Source organism: Prionailurus bengalensis, chromosome A3 (genome assembly GCF_016509475.1).
Source record: "Prionailurus bengalensis isolate Pbe53 chromosome A3, Fcat_Pben_1.1_paternal_pri, whole genome shotgun sequence".
NCBI lineage: Eukaryota > Metazoa > Chordata > Mammalia > Carnivora > Felidae > Prionailurus > Prionailurus bengalensis.
The window spans coordinates 103,971,385-103,983,564 of record NC_057354.1 but is presented as its reverse complement, the minus strand read 5'-3'; the positions used below and the strand labels follow the sequence as shown (position 1 = coordinate 103,983,564).

The following is a 12,180-nucleotide window of genomic DNA, read 5'->3' as shown; positions in this document are numbered from 1 at the left end:
TGAGTAGACATTTCCCTCTCGGGGGCCTTCGGGCCTAAACACGTCCATCCTTAAGTCAGGAAATGAATCTGTGGCAAACAGGACAAGGGTGTGTGGGGGGAGTTGGGTGGGGAGCCTCGGGCCTTCACAGACGTCAGAGCTGAGACCGAGGGGAGGAGCCAGCTGTTCCAGGACCTCCAACCCCCCTCCCCGCCACGGGCGTGGGAATCACCCGAGTCCACCTACCACAGATTCTCATGTAATAGGCCTGGAATGGAGTCTGGCTGACAAAAACTCCCCCAGCTGGTTGCACAGGGCAGGCTGTGGCCTCGAGGACCTAGAGGCAAGTTCAGACCACCACTCTCCTTCTGCAGGAGAGGAGACTGAGCTTCAGAGAAGCTGAGCCACTTGCCCAAGGTCACGGTGTAAGTGACTTCGCGGAAGATGGATGATGTGAAGTCCCGTCTTCATCCACCTGTTCTCACGTGGGGAGAAAAGGCTTCTCGTTTCTGAGGTGAGAACCAGCTGACTCTTCTCTCCCTACCAGTTCTCAGGGTCATCTATCCGGTGGGGCTCTGTCCACACACTGCTGAAATGAGCCTGGAAGCTTCCTATCCTGACAAACAGGCTCCTGGGAGGCCTGATGGCTCCAGGCTACTAGAGGGGCATCTGCAGTTTACTGAGTGTCCGCCCTGTCAGGCACTGAGTCTGCAGCAACCGGACATCTCATGAAAACCCTCTGACAGGCAGCCCACCCGGCGGACGTGGAAATGAACCAGCGCAGGCTCTGCTGGGAGGGGTGGTGCGTGTGACGAGGCGGGGAGGCTGGAGCTGGAAGGCCGGGCCTCGGCTGCACTTGATTTGCTGAATGTGCTGACCCAGAGCTGGGCCGGAGCAGGCTGGGGTGACTCCCTAGGTGTCAGGGAATGAGGCAGACCTTCTAAGAGTGGCGGGCCCCATCTTCGTCGTTTTGCAGGCCGACCCTCCCATCTTAGAAAAGCGCAGGATGAGGTGACTTGGCACACTGCCAGAGGACAGCTGGGGTGTCTCCTGCCCACTCGGAGCTACCCCAGCAACTGGGAAGGAAAGGAGACCAACTGGAAAGGCTGGGATGCCAGCCGGTCGAGGCCTTGGTTTTCTCATGTCACACAGGCGTCGTGGCAGGGAGCGGATGCGATCGCGGGCGTCAGCTTCCTGGGATGGCGCTCAGCACGTTGCAAGGGCTCCGTGGACGTTCGATGCTGCCCGTGGTGCTGGTTTTGTGATGAGTCCGGAAACGGCTTCTCCTACCCGTACTCTCTTGTTGAAAAAGCACACGAAACCCTCGAAGCAAACACAAATGTAGCAGATGAAAGCATGCAGCGTAACATGGTCCCCAGGCCAGCTTCTCCTCCGCACGAATGAGTTCGTTTTGTCACATCTTTGTCCTGTGCAGTTTCCACTGGAGCCTTTACAGAAGGGCCCCGGGGACCTAGAGCGAAAGCGCTTACTCTGCTTTAATTAGGATTAATAAGCCCGGTGCTCTGCATAGGTTGTGAGAGAAGTGTCCAGTTCATTCGTCATCCATCCATTCATTCATTCATCCACTCATTCATTCATCCACTCATTCATTCATTCATCCATCCATCCACTCATCCATCCATCCACTCATCCATTCATCCACTAATCCATTCATTCATTCATCCATCCACTCATTCCTTCATTCATCCATCCACTCATTCATTCATCCATCCATCCATCCACTCATCCATTCATCCATCCACCCATCCATTCATTCATCCATCCACTCATTCATTCATTCACTCATTCATTCATCCATCCATCCATCCACTCATCCATTCATCCATCCACCCATCCATTCATTCATCCATCCACTCATTCATTCATTCACTCACTCATTCATCCACTCATCCATCCATTCATCCACTCATCCATCCACTCATTCATTCATCCATCCACTCATTCATCCACTCATCCAGCCATCCATTCATTCATTCATTCATCCATCCACTCATTCATTCATCCATCCACTCATTCATTCATTCACTCACTCATTCATCCACTCATCCATCCATTCATCCATTCATTCATTCATTCATTCATCCACTCATTCATCCATCCACTCATTCATTCATCCACCCATTCATTCATTCATCCATCCATCTACTCATTGATTCATTCATTCATTCACTCACTCATTCATTCATCCACTCATTCATTCATCCACCCATTCATTCATTCATCCACTCATTCATCCATCTATCCATCCATCCACTCATCCATTCATTCATCCACTCATTCATCCACTCGTCCACTCATTCATTCATTCATCCACTCATTCATTCATCCACTCATTCATTCATTTATCAGTTACCTACTCAACACCTGCCCATACCAAGCACTGCTTCAGGGGCTAGAATGCTGTGACATCAAGACAAAGAAAGAACCGGCATGTTAGTGAGGGGGACAGATCACAGAGAAGGAACCTGCAGAAGCACTGATGAAAATCAGAGTGCAAGGCGACGGGATTGTGTGGGGCAAGAGGCCTGTCTGAGGAGTGACCCCAGAGACCCCAGGGGTCGGAGGACCATGGCGCCTGGCTGAGCACTCCAGGCTGAGAGAGAAGCGAGAATGAGGTTCTGAGGTGGGAGCCCCCTCACAGGGAGCACAGGTCGTGGTAGTCAGCTAACCATATTTATTAACATGGGCAGTCTGGAAGCTGCACACACTGTCCCAAAGCTCTTGGGTGAGCAGACCCTTGTCACACTCACGGGAAGACACAGAAAAGGAGGCTTTGTATAAAACGTGAGGAACCAGGGGCGCCTGGGTGGCTCTGTCAGTGAAGCGTCTGACTCTTGATTTTGGCTCAGGTTGTGGACTCACGGTTTCGCGAGTTGGAGTCCCGCGTCCGGCTCTGCGTACTGACCTCGAGGATCCTGCTCGGATTCTCCCTCTCTCCCTCTCTGCCCCTCCCGCCACTCACACTCTGTCTCTCTCCAAAACAAAAACAAAAACAAAAACGTGCAGAACCACGTGAGCACAGCACATCTTAAATTGGGGCCACCCACTTTGCCAGTAAGGGCTCTGTCTCTCCGTCTCTCTCTCTCTTTCTCTTTTTTTTTGAGAGAGAGAGAGAGGGAGAGCACATGCATGTGCCAGAGCACGCTCGAGTTGGGGAGGGGGCAGAGAGAGAGGAAGGGACAATTCCAGGCAGGCTCCACACTGTCAGTGCAGAGCCCGATGCCCGATGCGGGGCTCAAACTCACGAACCGGGACATTGTGACCTGAGCCGAAGTCAGATGCTTAACTGACCGAGCCACCCAGGTGCCCCAGGACTCTGTCTTTTGGACAGAGGACCATATATTAAGCCAAAGGAATGGCTATCTAAGAGTGGACATGTCAGCCATCAACAGACAGAGCCCAGGAGGGAATGTTTTCCAAGGGGAAGATATTCCCAGCTCTCAGGGTACGGCAGGTTGCCTTTATCTCTTCCACAGAGGGGGCCCACCGGTCAAGTGACTTTGGTTTGCCTTTGGCACCTCTCCGCGCCCCGTCCAGGCTCCACTGATCAGATTCTCCCTTTGTTGTCTCTCTGTCTCTGGCGTCATGGCATGTGGTCATTAGCCCAACCGGTTGGTCTTACTAAGAGCTGAGGGTTTCACTGAAGCCAGGAAGTGGTTCACTTGGGCAACAGACAGTCTCTACCTCCATAACCAAGAGCCATCTCGGCCTTTTGTATCCACTGAAGACACCAGAAGCGTGGCCCCTTTGCCCTTTTGGGAGAGCTTCCGCCCTTACCACCTGTGGCGCCTCGGCATTCAGGCACTGTTCCAGTAGCTCGCACACTGTTCGTTGTCCTCGGCAATCTGACCGAGGGGCTTCTACCGTCATTCCTGCTTCCCAGCTAGAGAAACTGAGGCCCGGAGACGGTAAGTGGGGGAGGTGGGATTTGAACCCATGATGTGCATTTCCAGAGGCCGAGAATTTTACTCTTTGCTACACCCCTCTGCAAGCCCCCTCAAGTACTCATGTTTTTCGGGGCTGGCCCTTCCACATGGCTGCCTCTCTCCTCCAGCTCACCCCAGATGAGGACGCCTGAGGGCCTTTTGCTTGTAGCAGGGGACAGAGATGGTTCCTGGCCCCTCCCAAGGACGCATTTGGAACCTGACTTTGATGGTAGGAAGCAAAGAAAAGGAATCAGGGGAAGGAGGTGACAGCTAATTTGGGCTCAACAACACTTTGCTTTGTTCTCAGATCTCCAAGTGTGGGGTCACTGCCAGGTGTCCCAGGAGACCTGTGTTCTTACAGCTCAACTTGCAAATCCCTTTCCCTCCCCCAGACTTGGCCCTGTCTTTGGCACACCAGGGGGCTATGCTGGGTGTTCTCGAGGGTCCCCTTGCTCTAACGTAACTTTAGCTACCTACGGAGGGAGAGAAGATGACAGGTTGCACACAAATGGTTTGTAAACAGTGTCCAACTGATGGGTGCCTGGGTGGCTCAGTCAGTTAAGAGTCTGACTCTTGGGGCGCCTGGGTGGCTCAGTCGGTTAAGCATCCGACTTCGGCTCAGGTCATGATCTTGCGGTCCGTGGGTTCAAGCCCCGGTTGGGCTCTGTGCTGACAGCTCGGAGCCTGGAGCCTGTTTTGGATTCTGTGTCTCCCTCTTTCTCTGACCCTCCCTTGTTCATGCTCTCTCTCTCTGTCTCAAAAATAAACAAACGTTTAAAAAAAAAAAAGAGTCTGACTCTTGATTTCCGCTCAGGTCATAATCTCACGGTTTATGAGATTGAGTCCCAACCAAGTTCAGCTCCACACTAACAGCACGAGGCCTGCTTGAGATTCTCTCTCTCTCTCTCTCTCTCCCTGTCTCCCTGCCTCTCCCCTGCTTATGCTCTCTTTCGCAAAATAAGTAAATAAACTAAAAAAAAAAAAAAAAATGTCCAGCTGGTTATACCAATACCTCTCATCCTACTGGTTGAAGGGAATGAGGGACTAGAAAGCTTAAAACATCTCAAAAGGAAATAAATCAGCTCTTTGGTGTTTAATGGCCCTATCGTTCAGCAGATGCATCTTCCAAATTAAAACCCGCTTCCTCATAAAAAAATGCCAGGATGATTTTAGCCAAGTGTTTCAGCAAAGGTATCTGCAGTAACTCAGCAAGAGCTCTCTAGATGGTTTTAGACTGGAAATTCCCAAAGAATTCCGTCTCCAATTCTCTATGTCAGGGGGCGTCAGCATGGAATGAAAAGAATGGGTCACTGGTGAGGTCCACACTGACATGGCGGCCTGCCATGATGTTGGTCATGGTGTCAGGTGAGCAGCTGGGAGGACCAGTGTGAGGGCGGGAGGACCAGAGTGGGGCATGACCAAACTCCCTGGGCTCAGAGAAGCGGATGGTCTGACAGGTGAGCAGGGCCTCTCTGCTGAATGGAAGGCTGGCCTGCCTTTGGATGGAAGATGTTAGGACACGTGGTGTAGACTATCTACAAATAAGTCATCTGTGATCCCCATGACTTTTCTATAAGTTTGTGTGTTTATTGGCTCAGAGTGAGAAAACGGCATCTTGGTTTCCAAAGTTTTGGGGCATCATGTAAAATACTCTTTGTGAAGCAACAAAGTTTTTGTGGCTGTGTTGACCTCTGCAAACTCCAACATAGTGTTTTAGGTCAACCCTTTGCCGAAGTAAGACATCCATGGAGAAAAGTGCACAAGCGATCTGCGTTAAGAGCGTGACGAATTTTCACAAAGGAACCAAATCTATGAAACCATGACCCGATTGAGGAGCAGGACACTGTTGAATCTTCATTATATTGTACACCTGAAACTAATATAACACTAGATGTTAATTATACTTCAGCAGAAAAAGAAGAGACAGATGGGGCGCCTGGGTGGCGCAGTCGGTTAAGCGTCCGACTTCAGCCAGGTCACGATCTCGCGGTCCGTGAGTTCGAGCCCCGCGTCAGGCTCTGGGCTGATGGCTCAGAGCCTGGAACCTGTTTCTGATTCTGTGTCTCCCTCTGTCTCTGCCCCTCCCCCGTTCATGCTCTGTCTCTCTCTGTCCCAAAAATAAATAAACGTTGAAAAAGAAGAGACAGATAACGACAACAGCGACAAAGAAACAGGACATTACAAACACCCCAACAGCCCCCTTGTTCTTCTTTCCAGTCACATCCTCCAAATAACGACCATCTTGACTTGCATCCCCACCAATTAGCCTTGTCTGTTCTTGACCTTCAGGTCAATAGTATCATCCCGTGTGCCCTCTTGGTTGTCTGGCTCCCTACCCTGAACTTGAAGGTTTCAGTTCTGTGTTAGCTCGTGTTGTTTTAGATTGTTCAATTTCACTGCTAAGGACACCACATATATTTATCCATTCCACTGTTGATGGAACTCTGGGCTGTTTCTACCAACCTTGAAGATCGGGGCCTGGGTGGCTCAGTTGGTGAGGCGGCCGACTTTTGATTTCAGCTCAGGTCATGATCTCACTATTCCTAAATGGAGCCCCTGCCCTGCTCAGGCTCTGCACTGACAGTGTGGAGCCTGCTTGGGACTTTCTCTCTCCTCTCTCTGCCCCTCCCCTCCTCGTGTTCGCGCTCCCCCACCTCTTCAAAATAAAGAAATAAACTTAAAAAAAAAAAACCTGTTAGTTATTTTACCAGTAAAAAAAATGGGTTCATTCAGAAAAAAGCAGAGAATCGCAATTCGGGACGAAGCAGCTTCAGAGCAAAAGCATAGGCAAGTCCAGAGATTGAAAGAGAGGAACGCTCTTTTACAGAGGAAAGGGAGGAGTTGGGAGGTCTGTTGTAAAAAAAAAAAAAAAGTCCATTAAGGTCAACTGGGGGTTCGAATTATAGTGGTTTTTCATTGGCTGAGTTATTACAGTCTCTCACTGGCTGAGTGTCGCCAGGGGAGGAAAATCTTCCTCCTTCTGGGATAGTAAAGTAGTAGCTAAAGCAGTATCACCTTGGGGCGCCTGGGTGGCTCAGTCGGTTAAGCGTCTGACTCCAGCTCAGGTCATGATCTCACACTTCATGGGTTCGAGTCCCACGTCAGGCTCTGTGCCGACGGCTCATGGAGCCTGTTTCAGATTCTGTGTCTCCTTCTCTCTCTGCCCCTCCTCACTCTCATGCTCTCTGTCTCTCTCTCAAAAAATGAATAAATATTAAAAAAATTTTTTAAGGTGTGGCTCTTTCTGCAATTGGCCAGGAGGGGTAGGGCATGAGAACTCCCACCTCTGGCCTCCCAACTCCATTTTAGTGTGGTTTCCTTTTAGAACTTTTCACGTCTCCAGACTTTGGCTCCTTAACTAGATAGTTCTGAACGGTTTCGTACGTGTCTTCGGTGTGCGCGTGTGTGTATGTTTCAGTTGGGGGTATACCAAGGAGGGGAACCGCTGAGTCACAGGCTCTAGATTGTTCAGGTGCAATAAATCCTGCCCCAAATTTTCCACAGCGATTGCACCAGTGTACAGCCATGCTGGTCAGTGGATGGCGGTGGCAATGGCCACACACATCCTCTCCAGCACTTAGTGTTATTAGTCTGTTCATTTTCAGCCACTCTGGTGGGTATATAGTAGTGTTACCCTGTGAATGTCCTCTGTACTCCCCTGCTCATATTTACTGATAAATTGCATAGCCTCTTTGTGAGGTACCTGTGCCAGTCTTTTGCTCATTTTTTTTTCTATTGGACTATTAATGGTTTTTGAAGATTTTTCATATATTCTGGACACAATTTTTTTAAATCAAGATACGCAAATATTGTTTCTCGGTGGCTTGACTTTCACTCTCTTTTTAAGGTTTTAATTAATTAATTAATTAATTAATTTTTTTAGAGAGAGAGAAAGAAGGAGACAGAGGGAATCTCAAGCAGATTCCACAGTCAGTGTGGATCCTGACTCGGGGCTCTATCCCATGACCCTGGGATCGTGACCTGACCTGAAATCAAGAGTCGGACGCTCAACCCACTGAGCTACCCAAGCACCCCAACCTTTTTAGTCTCTTCTTGGTGTCTTTTGACGAGCAAACTTCTTGGTTTTTTTTTTTTTTTTCAACGTTTATTTATTTTTGGGACAGAGAGAGACAGAGCATGAACGGGTGAGGGGCAGAGAGAGAGGGAGACACAGAATCGGAAACAGGCTCCAGGCTCTGAGCCATCAGCCCAGAGCCTGACGCGGGGCTCGAACTCACGGACCGCGAGATCGTGACCTGGCTGAAGTCGGACGCCCAACCAACTGCGCCACCCAGGCGCCCCATTTATTTATTTATTTTGAGAGAGAGACAGAGCACGACCAGGGGAGGGGCAGATAGAGAGGGAAAAGAGAGATTTTCCCAAGCAGGCAATGTACGATCAGAGCAGAGCCCAATGTGGGGCTAGATCTCAGGAACCAGGAGATCATGACCTGAGCTGAAACCATGAGTCAGACTCATAACTGACTGAGCCACCCAAGTGTCCTACCTGATTTAATGTTTGTGTCTGCTGTGAGGTAAGGTCAAGATTAATTTTTTTTTTAATTTTTTTTTCAATGTTTATTTATTTTGGGGACAGAGAGAGACAGAGCATGAACAGGGGAGGGGCAGAGAGAGAGGGAGACACAGAATCGGAAACAGGCTCCAGGCTCCGAGCCATCAGCCCAGAGCCCGACGCGGGGCTCGAACTCCCGGACCGCGAGATTGTGACCTGGCTGAAGTCGGACGCTTAACCGACTGCGCCACCCAGGCGCCCCTTAATTTTTTTTTTTTAATGAATATGCAGTCAACCCAGCAGAGTTTATGAAAAGACCATCCCTCCTATCTCATTGCATGGCAGTGTCTTTTAAAATCACAAATCAAGGTATTGAATATGAGTGGTCTGTTTTCTAGAACTTTCATTTCTGTTCCATGGGTCTATTTGTCTATGTTTACACAAATCTTACACTGTCTTATTTACTAAAGCTTCAGAATAAGTCTTGACAAATGTTCCTATTCAAGATTCTTTTGGTCTTTTAATTTTCCAAATAAATATAGGATGAAGTTTATGCTAAACATAAAATTAACAAAACGCTACTGGAATTTATATTGAAATTGTGCTAGTTCTAGAGATCAGTTTGGAGAGAATTGACTTTAAAAGCATTAAGTCTTGGGGCGCCTGGGTGGCTCAGTTTGTTGAGCACCCAACTCTTGATTTCAGCTCAGGTCATGATTCCAGTATCTTAGGATCAAGCCCCACATCAGGCTGCATGCTCAGCATGGAGCCTGCTTGAGATTCTCTCTCTCTCTCTCTCTCTCTCTCTCTTACTCTCTCCGCCCCTCTCCCCCACTCACACTCTCTCTCAAGTAAAAAAATTTAAAAATTAAAAAAAATTTTTTAGAGCATTAAGTTTTTCATTCTATAAATATTTGCTTAGGATTTCTTTAATATCTTTCAACAATAATCTTATAGTTCTTAATTAAATTTCATCACATTTATTTCGCTAATTTTTTTAAAAAAATTATGTTTTATTTTTTATATTTAAGAGACAGAGCATGAGTGGGGGAGGGGCAGAGAGAGAGGGAAACATAGAACCTGAAGTAGGCTCGGACCCACGATGTGGGGCTCAAACTCATGAACTGTGAGATCATGACCTGAGCTGAAGTCGGATGCTTAACTGACTGAGCCACCCAGGTGCTCCTATTTTGCTATTTTCTTCAAAAAAAAAAAGTATTAACGTTTATTTATTTTTGAGACAGAGAGAGACAGAGCATGAATGGGGGAGGGACAGAGAGAGAGGGAGACACAGAACCTGAAGCAGGCTCCAGGCTCTAAGCCATCAGCCCAAAGCCCGACGTGGGGCTCGAACTCATGGACCATGAGATCGTGACCCGAGTTGAAGTCGGACACTTAACCGACTGAGCCACCCAGGCGCCCCTCTTTTGCTATATTCTAAAAACGTTTTTAAGAGCAGTTTTAGGTTCACAACAAAATGGAGAGGAAAGGAAAGATTTCCTATATACTCCTTTCCTCAACATTTGCATAGCCTCCCCCATAATCAACATCCCCAACCAGAATGATACATTTGTTACAGTTCAGAAACCTACATTGGCCCATCTTATCATCCAAAGTCCATGGTTTCCTTACAGGTTACTCTTGATGGCATATATTCTATGGGTTTGTAACAATGTATAATGACCTGTATCTACCATTATAATATACAGAGTATTTTCACTGCCCTAAAAAATCATCTGTGCCCCAACTATTCCCTATATTTTAGGTGCTTTTGTAAATGGTGTCATTTAAAATTTGTTATTTTCCAATTATTTGTCACTATTTAAAACCATTAGTTCTCTTAAGTTGATTAAGCAGCCCATCTGCATGTGGTCAAAGCTACTAATGTGTGGACCGAAGTCATCATGTACAGTAGAGAAATTTTTCTGTATGCTTTCTCTTTGTCACTCAGATTGGGTGACTTCTGTTGTTTTTTCCTCAATTTTATTGATTCTACCTTTTGTCGTATCCATTCTACCATTGAGCCTATCTGGTGAGTTTTTTATTTCAGTTATTTGTATTTCCTAGTGCTATAATTTCCATTGGGTTCCTTTTTTATAAGCTCTGTTTCTTGGCCAAGATTTTTTTCTCTTCTTTCATTTGTTTCAAGAGAATTTGCACTTCCTTTCTAAAGCATTTTTTTTTTCAACGTTTATTTATTTTTGGGACAGAGAGAGACAGAGCATGAACGGGGGAGGGGCAGAGAGAGAGGGAGACACAGAATCGGAAACAGGCTCCAGGCTCCGAGCCATCAGCCCAGAGCCCGACGCGGGGCTCGAACTCCCGGACCGCGAGATCGTGACCTGGCTGAAGTCGGACGCTTAACCGACTGCGCCACCCAGGCGCCCCTCTAAAGCATTTTTATGACAGCTGCTTCAAAGTCTTTGTCAGGTGGTTCTAGCACCTGGTTCATCTCAGAGGGGGTGTCACCTGATTGTCTTTTCTCACCTACGTTATTCTCCTGGTTCTTGATATGATGTGTATGTTTGGACATCTTGCCTTTTATGTTAGGAGACTCTCAATCCGATTTGAATTTTTTTTTTAAGCCAGCTCTCACCCTGTTTAGGTTAACAAGCAGATCCTGGCCTAGGTTAGTGGGCTGTGGGTCCAATGGCAATTTAATTTGAGAGCGTTTGTCATATTATTACAGTCTCTTGGGGCTCCCACTGGTCCTCCCTGCTGCTACCTGAGGGGGCTGAAGGAAATTCCTCAGGCTCGTTCTCCCGGTGCCTCTAGATAAGGGGTCCTCTTGGGTCCATGGAGACAATAAAGCTTCTTCCCAGGCGAGGTTGCTTGTTATGCCGTAACCCCCTTTTTTGGTATCATCTGGTCATTCCAGGTGTCCGTCAGTGAGAGAAGAGAATCTCAGGCCCACCAAAAAGAGGGAACCTCTGTTGGTTCTCCTCTGGAGCCCGGTTGGGCAGCAGGAAATGCCAAGCCTAGATCACCTTCTCCTGTTGGACAAGGGGGTAGACACCCCACTGCTGTGTTGTTCTTGCAGTACGAGGATCTCTAGCTTGTTTCCCTCTCTTTCCCCTTTCAGAGTTTTCCTTTGGTGACCTCTTGCAATATTTCCAGAGTTCCTCATTGTACCTAGCTGGAGGAGGAAAGGGAGAAGTGAGTTTATGCTATCTTGTCTGGATCAGAAGTCCTTTCAGCAGCTTTTGAATACAAAAACAATTCATTGACAGAATCAGCGATGATTCCGTCTTGAATATAATTCATCAACCTAAATATAGCCAGGTTATAAAAAGGAAATCAATCGCAGACTCTCAGAATTGGTGAGGTCTTAGACTCTATTCCACTCCCCTTTACAAAAGAGACACTTTCTGTAGAGCACCCGGACAAATGGACAGCCCATTTCCAGCATACCATGGGATCAGGGAATTGTCCAACTAGCGGTTTCCCTGGGGCACTCTGGCCAGGGATATTCAGGAAAAACATTATGGATCCATCCATGATGGGAGAAAGAGGGGGAGTTGCCTGTTTTAATTTCTGTAACTAGTATATTTCAGGACAACGCATGAGCAGCCAGTAAAAATGAATGCAAATGACGGGTGGAAAGAATACACGTGGAGATGAGAGAAAGCAAAGCTAGTGAACGTTTTAAACATACATTTTCACCCCCTCTCAACTGAAAAAAAAAAAAAAAGGCAGAAACCTGCTGTTTAAAGCAGGAAATATTAGAAAACACCAGCTGAGA

General features: G+C 47.7%; 1 long non-coding RNA gene across 1 annotated transcript in view; it reads right to left on the bottom strand.

Annotated features, from left to right (window-relative positions):
• Positions 1-641: 641 nt before the first annotated feature.
• Positions 642-12,180, bottom strand: part of LOC122497189 — a 157,834-nt gene continuing 146,295 nt past the window's right edge. The window contains exon 4 of the long non-coding RNA XR_006301045.1: positions 642-1,302. This is a non-coding gene — a long non-coding RNA (uncharacterized LOC122497189). The remainder of the gene's footprint in view (positions 1,303-12,180) is intronic.